We start from the raw sequence: 13,740 nt of genomic DNA on the forward strand, positions 1-13,740 counted from the left end.
AATAATAATACGTAAGGTACTGGAGTCCCATACGGGAGGCAATCCAGCTATAAGTTGAGATTTCGGAAGAACAACAACAATAATAACAATAATAATAATAATAATAATAATAATAATAATAATAATAATAAATAGTATAAAATAGTAAAAAATAATTAATAGTGGGTGGCGGTATCCAACAGAGCTGCTCATACAACCACCCATTGAAAAACCATCATCTGAAATTATCATATACAAAGAGAAGTACCTAACTAAATTGCAATGAAGTAAAAAATAAATTAATTAATATTACGTGTGTTCATAATATACTTCTTTAACATACTCTGAAACATGTAAAGACTCGTGGCTCTCCTGACATCATCAGACATGGAATTGAAAATATTCACAGAATTATACGAGAAGCTGAAACATCACTGAACTATGACAAGGAATAACCAACAATCCTCTATGACGAGTCATACGGTCATGTACTATTTTTTAACAACATGTACACTATTTTTAACAAGTTTATTTAATGTTATTGTCTTATAAACTAAGCAAGCCATATGTATTTTATATCCTTGAAAGCCCCTGAAATATGATTGTATTTTCTTAAATTGTAGCAAAATCTAAGGCAGGCATCTTGTACTTTCTGAAGACTGTTTTTGTCCACTTGAAGTAAAGCGGGCCAAAAAACATCACAATATGATAACAGGGATAAGACTAAACTATCGGTTAATCTTATTTTAATATCTCTAGATAGAATGTCCTTAAAATTATATAAAACTCTCAATTTCTGAAAACATTTTTGAATCAAGTTGGTTACATATGATTTGAATCTAAGCTCAACATCTACAACAAGTCCAAGATTTTTACACTCATTGACTGGCTCTATAACTGAATTATTAATCCTAATTTGGAAAACAGGGTTATTTAAAATTAAATGTCGATGCCTCCCAAACACAAGTAATTGAGTTTTCTTCTCATTTAGAATTAAATCGTGTGCTGCCGAAAACTTATAAATATTATTCAAATCAGTATTTATATTACGGATGGCGTCATCTAACTGACTATGCGAGAAAGAATAATAAATTTGAGTGTCATCCGCATACTGATGTACGGTACAAAAATCTAAACACCTAATCAAATCAGAAGTATACACTGAAAATAATAGGGGCCCAAGAATGCTCCCCTGTGGGACACCCTTATTTATGGGAAGAAACTTAGAAGAAGTGTTAGACATAACTATTCTTTGACTTCTAAACATTAAATAGTTACTAAAAAAACTAAGTGCAATATCACCGACACCGAAGTACTTGAGCTTAACTTTTAAGGTAGCATGACAAATAGTATCAAAAGCCTTGCTATAATCTAACAAGACTAAACACGTAGATTTATTAGAATCGTGTGCCCGAAAAAGGTCATCACTTACTTTAAGCAAAGCAGTAGTAGTACTGTAATTGCACCGAAAACCAGATTGAGTGTCTGATAGAATTCTATTTACAGTTAAGTATTCAGTAAATTGTTCATGGACTATTTTCTCTAGAATTTTTGACATAACAGGTAGAATACTTATTGGCCGAAAATGAGCAAGCGACGATGGACGAGTAATTTTCGGTATCGGAATTATGTTAGCATTTTTCCACAGTCGAGGAAATTGACCAGATGTAAGACATTTATTGATTATAAATGTAATATGATCAGTCAGGTGTGGTGTAAGAAATAGCAGCATTTTTAAAGAAATTCCATCAGAACCTGTGGCATTAGATTTAATTTTATATAATAATCTGGAGATTTTATCAGAATTCACCATCTTAAATATAAACTGATTAGCAACATTAGGCCATGTATCATTAACATAAGTTGACTCAATAAAATCATTATTAACTTCATCGGTTGCAGGTATACTGTTAATAAAAAAAGTATTAAATTCGTCAGGAGTGCCAAGTTCAGATAAAACAGTACGATCAGAATGAGTATTCGAACATATATTTAAATATTTCAAAGTTTTCCAAAACTCTTTGGGATTTGTTTTAAATTTGTGATGCAAATATGCCTTTTTTTCAGATTTCACCGTCATATTGACCAAATTTCTAATATTTTTATACTCACACCATGATTCATCCGTTTTTAATCGTTTGTACTTGGTTAGAGCTTTTTTCCTCAATTTAATCATCAGTCTTAAATTATCAGTAAGCCACGGCGCCGGAGGTTTACTTATTTTTGAAGTTTTATAAGGTGCATGGGTGTCAAACAGACCCATAACATTATCGTTAAAAAAACTTAACATTTCATCAACATTTTCATAATAATAAATTCTATCCCAAAATATAGCATAAAGATCCTGCACAAATAAGTCATAGTTGAATTTAGAGAAGTCTCTATAGGTTTAAAAAAAAACTTGCTGTGTAGGTTTCAATAATTTTAGTTTGCAGTTGACATATCGATGGTCAGAGATACCATCCATTCTAAATAGATCGATAGTATCAGCAATTTCAAGACAAGATGTAACTATAATATCAATCAAAGATTCGGATGTGTCAGTGATTCTGGTTGGTTCGGTAACTAATTGATTCATGCCATATTTGGTAAACAAATTTTTTAATCTAATATGGTAAGTATTATCAGTCAGAAAGTTAACATTTAAGTCGCCACCAAAAATAATACAATCATATTCCGGAATTAAACTCACTAAAATATTTTCTAAATGATCAATACATGAATTAAAGTTAATCAAGGACGGCAAATACAATGTTCCAAAACATATTTTTTTTCCTCCAACGTTAATACTAACCCAGAGATGTTCCAACGAGCTATAGTGGTCGAGTTGTAGAATGGAAAATTTGAAATAATCTCTAATATAAAACGCTACTCCTCCCCATCATTCCTAACTAAATTATAACCTGGTATAGAAACACAAGAATTTAAAATGGAAGAATTTAACCAAGTTTCTGATAATCCAATGATATCAAAAGAGCCATCTAAAATAAAATCAGAGAAAAGTTCTCTACTTGCAGACAGTGATCTAACATTAAAATGCGAAAAATTAATACATGTGCTTTGCATAAACCGCATTAACGCTCCAACATAATTGTGTAGTATAAATCAATATAAATATAAATAAATATTGTGGTGTTATAATACAAGCAAGTAAAAAAAGACCCAAATACTATTTAGTAATTGTCAGGGTGACAATGCGGACTTGAACATTTTTAAAGCTTAATATTACGCAGCGCACCTCGTGATTTTTTATGGTTTCAATATGATTTTAAAAATAGTAGCAAGTATCTGCGTAAAGTTAAGGAGTACTGAAGACTGATTAGGTACTGAAATTATTTTGTTTGGTATAAAAATGTATGGAAAATATATAGAAAATGTTTAGATGTGGAAGTAAAGCACACATACGGTACATCTATATATTTTTACATAAAAAAATACTGACATGACGCAGGGTATTGCGACTACAGTGCCTGTAGGAGAAAAGCAACTAAAGTACATAATTAATACAATGGCGAAATACTACCTACAATCAAATCTTTCTTGGGTAGATTTTAGCACTCACATTTTTGAAAAAAAAAAACGATTATATGCCCTGACGAGAATCTAAATATCTTATAGAGAACGATCAATTTTGCTATTCAAAAACATAAACCGAAAGCAGTTTATTTAAAGATATTCATGCATACCTATTATTTAATTTATATACGTAATAATTACATAGGTTTTAATATAAACACATGAATGACCATTATTTAACTTGTAGTTTCAGTATACATTTATAAATCGTCACATGCTAGGGATTAAAACATAGAGGTGGTGCATTGGAGTCAGACAATATTCAAATGTAGTTTAGTCTCCCAAAAACATCATCTATTAAATTTTGGACCAAAGAATAGCGTAAATATAGCACATTATGAATGTGCACATCCACAGGCGATACATCATAGTTTCTCTCCTCTGTATTATTGATTTATTGTATACTTATTATTATTATTTTTTTATAAATTATTATATATGTTTTTCAAACTAGAAATTGCATTTATGCTTGTTACGTACGTTAAGTAACGAGTTTTGGTTAAGAACTTTTAAGAATACCAGTAGTACACATTGCGGTGTTTAAGTCTTTGTAGAAAGTGTTGAAAATTATATGCTAACAGTTCTGCGAGATAAAGTCGTGCTTTTCTGTGTGAATTTTCCGTTCATAACCGTGATGGCGGGTTTATATATGACGTAGCTTAATCTCCTCTTCATCACCTGTTGAAAAAAACCTCGTATTAATTCATGTTTATGCGTTTTATTTTTTTACGAGCTATTTCAGAAACCCTAAAAAATGCATTAATGTAAGGGGTACATTTTGTTTTTGGGAAGCTTTATTAATTATTATCCCACCTTTCGCTGCTGTATTGATTCTGTTCCTATAATATACTATACATGTTTTTAAAAGAATCATTAAGTCCAGGGTCGTTATCTTTGTGAAACTGAAACAGAAAGAGTAAGAGGGAGAGTTATATCTGACTTTTTTATTGTATTGCACATTTATTTTCTGCAAAGGCCTAGTTAAAATAGCAAAATTTAGATATTGTTATCTCTTCAGATTCATAGGGGTGTGTCAGGTTTTGGTAATCAAGAATCTAAGAATCTAAGATATAAAACTCATATTATTATAAACATAAATCCCAGAACGTTTAGTTTTGGAGATACAGAATGTTGAAACTAAAATAAAAAAATAACATTTATTCATATATTTCTTAAGATGTTTAACGAGGATAATGAATGACTGACTAAACTAACTGTGGGAACATGCACATTATTACGTAAATCTGTCATCGGTGGCGGTGATATTGACAATATTGTCATTAGAAATGCTAGAACGTCGACGCCAGTAAATATGATAAGAAAATGTATATGGAATGGAATGGATATCCAGTTTATATTTTTTAACATTTAGAATGTGTTTCAATTTATTCAAAAAACGAGCCAATTTGTGTTGTTATTTTTTAATGTAAAATAGGTAAAGTTGAGACAATTGAAAATAATTCCAAGATGGTGACGTCACCATTTTGGTGTATTTATCGATAATGTCTCCCAAAATTCTGCTATAATTCTGACATAATTATATCCAAGATCAACGAATTACCTACCAATCTAAGTTTCATCAGTCTAAAAGTTATATTTTTCAAAAATTTTATTATGTATCACGAAAGTTAAACCGTTTAGAGATATGCTCTTATACAACTGTTTTTTTAAAATGATTTAAAAATTCACATCCTGAAATTAAATGGCAGAAAAATTAATTTGACTTATGTAAGAAAGTATGTATTTAATTTAAAAAAAATTATAATTTTTAAGCAAATTTTTGTATTTTCTATGTTTTTCAATAAATTTACTGAAAAATATTTTATTCATGGAAATTTCTCGATTTCAATAGACGAGAATGAAAATTTTCAGATACGTTCTTTGGCTCTGTTTATTTTCATTGTATTTTTACAAATTAATATGTACAAAGAAAAGTCTGAATTTCCTTTAACATCTGCAATAATTTGTCAGTTTATCTGGAATTTTTATCAATAAGTGTTTCATCATAAACCGGCCATGTTACATACAATTTTTATTGTTTGTGTTCCAAGATACCTGCAAGCAGCATATTGATTTACGTTCATCCCAGTTTTTGTATATAGTCATATTTTGTCCAAGTAGTTTCCATTATAAACATTTTATATGTAGTATAAAGAAACGCATTTAGATGTTGTTATTTCAGAAATATTTTCTGTTAAGCTTAAACATAACATTTGTTTAAATATTTCAACTTATATAGAATTTTTTAAGGTTTGCTTTATTTGTTACTGACCCATTACATTAATTCATTTTAAAAACGGTTTTTTAACTTTTTGGTACGATATAAAACAAATCATTTCGAGAACATTTAGTTTATAAAATTTCATTTATTTGCTCGCTGTTGATGTCAGATATGTTAAAATATTTGTTCCGTTTTCAAATGTTACCAGCAACTATTTTCTAGTTAAAGAAAAAAAGTTTTTTAAAAGTCAAGTTCTTGAAATCATTAAAGAAGAGCATCTCTGTTTCAGGGAAAAAATCTTATTAAATACATTTTATTAGCAAGTTATTTAACACAGTTTTTTATGAGTTAAGTACTTTATTATGTATAATATGTTTCATACCCCAAATTAATTAATTTTTTATAAACATTTTTATGCAATAAAACGCATTTTTTAGTGTTTTGCTTGTAAAACTTAAACCAACGAAGCAATCTGAATGCTATAAAGAGACAATTTGTAGAGAATCGAAATACCAATAAAACGAGAGGTCGATCGATTTGATCGGATAATTAGAAACGAAGAAAACCCGGAAAAATCAGAAAATTTATTATTATATTTATTACATTATAAAAAATTTATTAATGGTAAATTGAAATAGGAAACATATAAGCATATATCTACAGACTGTCTTTTATATGATGGCACAGTCCGTTTGCTATTAGTATTTTTGTCACAAAACAAAACAAAACTTCTATTGATTGGCCTAATTTACCTAAATAGTTTGTGAAGTTGGAGTGTATTTGTGAACAAAAAGCTTCTCCGCTACATTGCACAATGTCCTAAATATTTTTATCAAAATTTAAGTTTACTGAAGAAGAAATATATCATTCTGGAGAATTAAAATGAAATAAGCGATGGAAATATTTAATAGAATGTTTTGTTTAGTATATTTTTTTTAATATTGTCCGTTGTTTTGTTATATAAATTTCATGAAATTTTGTGGAATTACTAGGAAAGTTTACTGCGTTTTATAAAATTCTAATTTAAATTTTCCCTGTTATTTTTCATTTTTTATCGAATTTAGTAAAAAAAAAACATACAGAAATATCTCTTCGGTTATTTTAATGTGTAGCAACTTTTAATCTAAAAATTATCAGTACTCTTTTTTCTTTACTGCTTGCCGCTTTATTAATGGGTTTAGGAAAAGATTACATTTGTATTGTGACGGAAAAATCATACCTTAAAGTTTGTCACAACTTTGGCATTCCACCCTGTATTATGTCATTTCTACGCATTGCTACTGAATTATACTGAATATTACTGAAAAATGAACTGCTTCATAAATTCCAGTGAATAAAATTATCTCAATGCACCGTCCACTAAGGCGAAAATTATGATGAATACGATTCTTTTTGTTCACTTCAAATCCCACAAAATGTGCCGCATTATGAGATAGAGCGGTGGGCCTCGCCCACGGTGATAGACATCGCATGCACACAACAATGCCCGGTTAGGTGAGGCTGGAGTTTCATTAATTTCTCCCTGTTGGAGATTAAACTCTACTGACAAGTTTTGACGAAGTTTGGGCTTGGAGAACACTAATTTTACACCAACAGAAGTCCGCTCATTTGTACGTGTATGTCGTGGAGCTGTCACTTCTCTCATTGTTTTTTTCACACCGGTTGAATTGAAGCCGATCCAAAAGCGATTAGTATGGGGTGCAGATGATTATGTTTTGAAAAGTGGGAAAACTTTATTAGCTGCTCTATACCTTTCATTAACAGCATCCCTGATAAATATGTCATTAGCACTAATAAATTGTTTAGAATTGAACTGGTATAAGCTATTAACAATTTTTAAAATTAATTGGGGATATTTCTGGACATAAATATTAAAAGAGCATACCCCTAATTTAGTTGTTTTGAGTTATAGAGTTATGCAATTCATTTAAATTATATTTAATTTTTATTGAATCACAATGAAAATATACAGTCATTAAATCAGGAAAATTACTTAAAATTTTGTGGAAAATTCATCGCTATTTTGAATATTCTGCTGTTTGTCAATACAAGTTCAAAACCGGTATATGTCTGGTGGTTTTACTACTATTTTCCCACAATATCATTTGTAAATTATTTTAAATTCTAGTTTAAAGAACATGGAAAATACAGAGAAATTTATTTGCTGCGATTGTTACTTACATATTTTGCAGTATCTATTTAAACATTATTACGTAACGTACTTTACTTGGTTTTGGTTTTGCTGGAGGTGACGGTTCGGTTCAGACGTTACTTGTGGCCGCCCCCGGTATACTACCAACTCTAAACGGAATCTTAATTCGCAATTGCGAATTCTAATTTACTAGATTTATTGACGTCACTGACGTCCCTGTTTGGACGCCTAATTTTATGACGACCCTTGACTACTAGTTTATCGGCAGCGGTGGTTGACAGCCGGCGGTGGTGAGTGACGTCACAGAAACCTACTCCGGATTAAAATCTTTTTGTTCGGTTTGTCTCGGGCGCCAGTTTCCCTATCTTCTACATGGGGGAAACTCCACGTGAAACCTACCCTCGGTTTAGAGTAAGTACTCGGGATAGCTGCAGTGAAGAAAGTTTAATTCTAGGGGTCTGTTTTAATCAAAGTTATTCTCTGAGTGTAGTGTTATTTTACTTTTAAAATAAACGGACTTATCAGTGTACCTATGTCACAAAAGGTACTGCGACTTTTTACTGATCGGAATTTATCAATCTTATCGGTGTTAAGAATGGAGACAACTAGAAATATATTTACTAGATTTGTTTTATATTAATAAGGCCTATTGAAATAAACAAACAAAAGTAAAATAGATTCTAATTACAATTATTATTATCACTAACTAAAATTAGGAATATACAATTAATTTACAAGCGGTGTAATCAAAATAAAATGGGTTAGAGCAATTATTATTACGACGGATTTAAAATGCCTGTACGATTTTTCGGTGCTGTAAATAAATACAAAATTAGCACATAGTCAAATATCAGGACTCAAACTCGGTACGGTAGAAAAGCGGAGTATTTGGCGTTTGGTTTATTTAATAAACTCTCTAATACTTTAAGAAACGGTACGCCAAAATAATATTCGGTTTTAAATTTCGGTCGGTGCTAGAAAGGGAAAAACAATTAAATTAGAGTAATAAATAATCAATACAATAAGTTGTTCCCAAATGGCTCTGAAACAGAGAAAAATAATTACGGGTTACCCTAATTCTACCAATAAATATTGGCGGCGGTTTCTAGCAAAGCGACGGAAATTAAGCGAAAGTTTAACCAGCCAGGAGAAAAAGCCAAGCAAAGCAGTTTACAACGGGCATAAATAAGCAAACGGTAGTCAGGAAAATTAATTATGTTGGTGAACAGGAGGCAAAGTCTGGGCGAGGTGCGAGTTCAAATGCGGGGCGGCCGACAGATTTCTCCCAGAAGCGATGGGGTGCCCAATCAAACTTCGAGGGTCTATCCGTCGTTGCACAGCCGATACACAACGTCTTCTACTGGCGGTGGGGTGCCCAGCCAAACCAGCGGTTTCGGTTATTGTGCCTTCGAGCGTTTATCAAGCTTAGGCGGTGGGATACCCAGCCAAACCTTCGCCGACAACGCTGCTGCTGTACACTTCGACACCTTCACGTCTTCTACTGGCGGTGGGGTGCCCAGCCAAACCAACAGTGTCGGGGCTCACAACGTTTGTCGAACGAGGGCGGTGGGATACCCAGCCAAACCGTCGCCGATAACGCTGCTGCCGTACGGACCTGCACTCAACGTCTTCCACTGGCGGTGGGATGCCCAGCCAAACCAGTAGTTCGGTTGATGTGACGGACAACGTTTGTCGAACGAGGGCGGTGGGATACCCAGCCAAACCTTCGCCGACAACGCCGTAGTCGTACTGTATTGCCAAAGTTCAAAACGGCCAGACTTGTACCATAGCAGGACAAGTGAATATAGGAAAATACAATTTGCTTACTTATTCCGGATAGATGTTCCTGGCGGCTAACTCCTTGGGTCGAATGGCGGTCGCTGGTCGGTTTCAGGTCCTCGGGGTGATCCTCAGGTTGGAACTGGAGCTATTCGAGTTCTGGCAGCGAACTCAGGATTTTCGTGCAGGATCGCTGGTTTTATTGCCTCAATCCCCCCTTGACTAAGCAGGAGTATTGGTGGGATTATGCGCGCGGCACTCGTCAGAGTGGGGCGGCGGACGGTTTCGGCTCGACTCGCGGGTAATTGCTCTCACCCAATTAAACTAATTAAATAAATATATGGCCAACGGCCTTGCATAAAACGAAAAATAATACAGGTTCATTACAATTATTATTAAAATTTTATCACTTATGGACAAGATATAACACCAGTGCTATAGTACTAACGTATCCAAGTTGAGACAAAACAGATTTAATCAAAATCTTCAATTAAATTTGCAATATAACGATTTGTGTGTAGAGAAATCAAGATTTAGAATTTTAAAACACACTTATAAGTTTGAAACACAAGCCATACTAATAGTTTTTTGGTGTGCTGCGTACTCCTATTATATTTGTATGGAAAATATAACGGTGTTCCATTTGAAAAACCTTTTTGACAGTAGTTATGAAATATTTATTTATTTCTTCTAATTTTTTTATTTAATACTTTTTCAAATAAATCAAATTGTTTTTATAAAAATAGCAATTCATCATATTATTTGTGTGGATATTAAAGTACATACGATGAAAAGCTTCGATATTTAATGTAGGTATGTATATACACATAATCCAGAGAACTTCATTTCGAATAATATCTAGCTCCAGATTTAGATATTAATATGCAATGCAATTAGTGGTTAGAAACCAAAATGTTGCAACCTTTCATTAACTGTTATAATTAATTAGAAAATCAGTTCCATTTTAAATAATTTTAGAGGTGAAGGTTGTGATTCATCCAATTTATTTTCTTTGTAATATAGAAAATATTTATTGATGCAATTGTGAAGGTGTATCTTTTCTAAACCATCCTGTAATTGTAATCATATGTCTTCCAAATCCATGTCATTCAAATGAGGCCACAAAAAGTTCAATAGCATCTATCGATATTGTTCTCCATTGAAGTCACTGCGTTTCTAGCCTCATTTTCAAAAAAGAACATACCAATCACTCTACCAGTGTAAAATCCACACCACACTGTCACTCATTGGGTATACCTGTACAGTGGCTATTCTTGAATGATCCGAGGATTGTCTCTGCCCCAAGTTCGACAGTTCTGTTTGTTTACGTACCCACTAATATAAGATGGAAATGTGCCTCATCGCTAAAGAGTTTTCTTAGCAAAATAACCATCAACTTGTTGATTCTCCAACATCCAATTAATGAATGTCCGGCGCATTAAATGGTCGTCTGGTTTCAATTCCTGGGTTAGCTGAATCTTGATGCAGATGCAAATCATTTTGATAAAATCCGCTGCATTGTGTTTTTTGAAATGTGAATTGCAGTGACCGACGACGCACTGAGGTTACGGGAATTTCCGCCAGATTACCACTCACCGCAGCATTAATTTCGGCTGAGCGGATAGTACGAGGCTGGTTTGTTCAAATTTGGCAAATAATCTTTTCACGGTTGTTTCATTCGGGACGTTCCTCCTACTGAAAATTCCACGTAATTTGAGCACAGTCTCAGCTACACGCTCTCCGTACTCGTAATGAATTTTCTCCACTCGCTCATTCGTCGTATTCTGTCTTTCTTCTGTCTAACCGTCGGAATGAAAATGGTGCACAACGCCAATCCTGCAAGACCTTTGGGACACCCATTATGTTTCTGCAACTTTGATGTAATTGAAGACTACAGTGAATCCTTGATTCGCTTACAGAAATATTTAGAAAATACGATTTTTTATAAACTTCAACATCCTGGATCTTTGTTAGGAGACATTTTCGGACAAAGGTTTATTTGAGCAATCACACCAAAATATGACTCAGTCTGTATACTTTTATAGCCATTAGCTAAGTGCCTTATGATATTTATGAATTTATTAATAGTGATCTAAGTAAAGGTCTAGTAATACATCATTTATTATATGTTGCCCGCGGCTTCATCGTTCTGCGGTCTGATACTGAATAACTAAGATAATTTTGATAGATTGTTACAAACTTTATTAAATCTATTACAAACTCTAGCTTTCGAGGCACTCTATTAATATCATTTATATTGATAATTTGAGACAATGACTTGAACATATGTTTTGTAGCACCTAAGTAAAGTACCTATACAGGGTGGCACAAAAGTATGGAAACTCCTGAATAAATCGTCAGGAGAACATTTTCTTGAAAAATGATAAATACAAAAGTTTTAGGAATTTTCCCTGGCTATTCAATGTATTCGACCTTGACCTTGACCTTCGAGGTCAATTCAAGGTCAAAATATTTTTTCAAAAATGGGAACCCCTATGTTTTATTGCGGATTTGGAAAGAGCAAAAAATTTTACGTCCAACAATGGTCTTGACCATGACTTTGACAATGACCCGGCTTTTTCCAAATCCGCAATAAAAAATAGGGGTTCTCATTAAAAAAACTTAACTTCACTTTCAAATGACTTTGAAGGTCAAAGTCAAGGTCAAATCCAAGAACACAATCAGATAGTCAGGAAAAAGCCTTACACTTTTGTCTGAAACATTTATTCCCAAAATGCATTTTTCGAAAGTTTTGCTGCTCCGAAACTTTTGGAAGTCGACCCACATTTCACCTTGAAGGTCATTGTCAAAGTCATGGTCAAGACCATTTTTGGACGTAAAATTTCTTGCTCTTTCCAAATCTGCAATAAAAAATAGGGATTCCCATTTGAAAAATTAATTTTGACCTTGAAATGACCTTGAAGGTCAAGGACAAGGTCGAATACAAGGGCGCCATTGAATAGCCAAGGAAAAATCATAAAAATTTTGTATTTATCATTTTTCAAGAAATTGCACTCCTTACAAGGGTTATTCAGGGGTTTCCATACTTTTGTGCCACCCTGTATAATTTTTTTAATTAGTTTTTGAAGTGGTAAGAAAGAAATAGTGCTAAAATAAACCAGCGTTGTCGTAATCGTACGAAGCACAAACAGTTGATCTGGAATATCCCTCATATTCCGGATCAACTCTGAACATTCTGTAGGTGCATGTTTTATATAGGTAAGTACGTGGATCAGTTGAAGTTGAGATTTACTGAATCATTTTAACAAGAAAGTTTTTTGATTTGAAAAAAGAATAAAAAATGTAATTGTTTACTAAAATATAATTGTGTACAGGAATAACAGGAATAACATGTAATAAATGGGTTATTACTTCTTAAAAACAAAATTGTAACTGTTAGCGAAGAGAATAAATACCTAGTTATCTGCGAACCAAATAAATCTCTGCAGTAGAAAGATAAGTGAGAAGTTGGTGGTGATTTATTTTACCGTTACAAACTATCTTGCCACCTACCGTTAATTGTTTTCCCAAGTGCGAAATTGTGTGGATAGGAGAAATGTGTTTATATTCTTTATATATAATAAACTATCAAAATAAGTTATGGCCTCTAGATACTGTCTTAAATAATTGATTTCAATAAAACTGCTATTATTTGTTTTAACACATTTTGTGGATAATAAGGGGTGTCCCAAACACAAGAAATAATTTTGATGGAATATACAGATACGAGTATACAGTACAGGGTTATGTATGGAAGAGCATATCGGGTAAATGGTCTTCACGGATTTGCTGCTACATACGCACTCTTTTGTCGTAATGTTCCGTGACCAATTTGTTTAATACGGCTGAATTTCATTGATACAGCTCTCAATTTCCTCTTTCAAAGCGTGAGCCTGTTGGTATTACCCTTAGACTTAAAAAAACCCTGAAGAAAAAAGTCCAACGGAGTTAAATCGCATGAGCTGAATGTCCAATTCTCATCACCAAAATGGAAAATTGCACGATCAGGAAATGACTAGTGCAGTAACTGATT

This window comes from Anoplophora glabripennis, unplaced genomic scaffold (assembly GCF_000390285.2).
Source record: "Anoplophora glabripennis isolate ALB-LARVAE unplaced genomic scaffold, Agla_2.0 scaffold382, whole genome shotgun sequence".
In the NCBI taxonomy this organism is placed as follows: Eukaryota; Metazoa; Arthropoda; class Insecta; order Coleoptera; family Cerambycidae; genus Anoplophora; species Anoplophora glabripennis.